This window comes from Orycteropus afer, unplaced genomic scaffold (assembly GCF_000298275.1).
Source record: "Orycteropus afer afer isolate SDZICR_OR568_19922 unplaced genomic scaffold, OryAfe1.0 scaffold00190, whole genome shotgun sequence".
NCBI classification, from domain to species: Eukaryota; Metazoa; Chordata; class Mammalia; order Tubulidentata; family Orycteropodidae; genus Orycteropus; species Orycteropus afer.
The window spans coordinates 348,182-348,611 of record NW_006921777.1 but is presented as its reverse complement, the minus strand read 5'-3'; positions in this window follow the sequence as shown (position 1 = coordinate 348,611).

The following is a 430-nucleotide window of genomic DNA, read 5'->3' as shown; positions in this document are numbered from 1 at the left end:
TGTTCCACATTGTTTGTTCTCCCACTCTATCCAGGCTCTCCTACATAGCATAGATCCCCTTCCAAGTGGTCAACAGTACTAGCCAGGCACCATCCAGTTCTTGTCTCACTGTCACAGGCTGAGGACTGTGTGGTGTACCAGTCGCTTTGACTGATTGTTTCTATGTATCTTTGGTTTTCTTCATTCTTCTTTGCTCTGGACTAGGAGAGATCCATCATTGCATCCAGATGGCCGCTTGCAAGCTTTTAAGATCCCAGTCACTACTCGTCAAAGTAGGATGTGGAACAATGTTTTTGTGTAGTATGTTATGCCAATTGACCTTAACGTCCCCTGGACTAAGGTCCCAAGCGCACAGGTCCAACTACTCGCTCCTTCTAGGTACCTGGCTGTGGTCAAGAAGTTACTACAACCCTGTCCCTTGTCAGCTCTA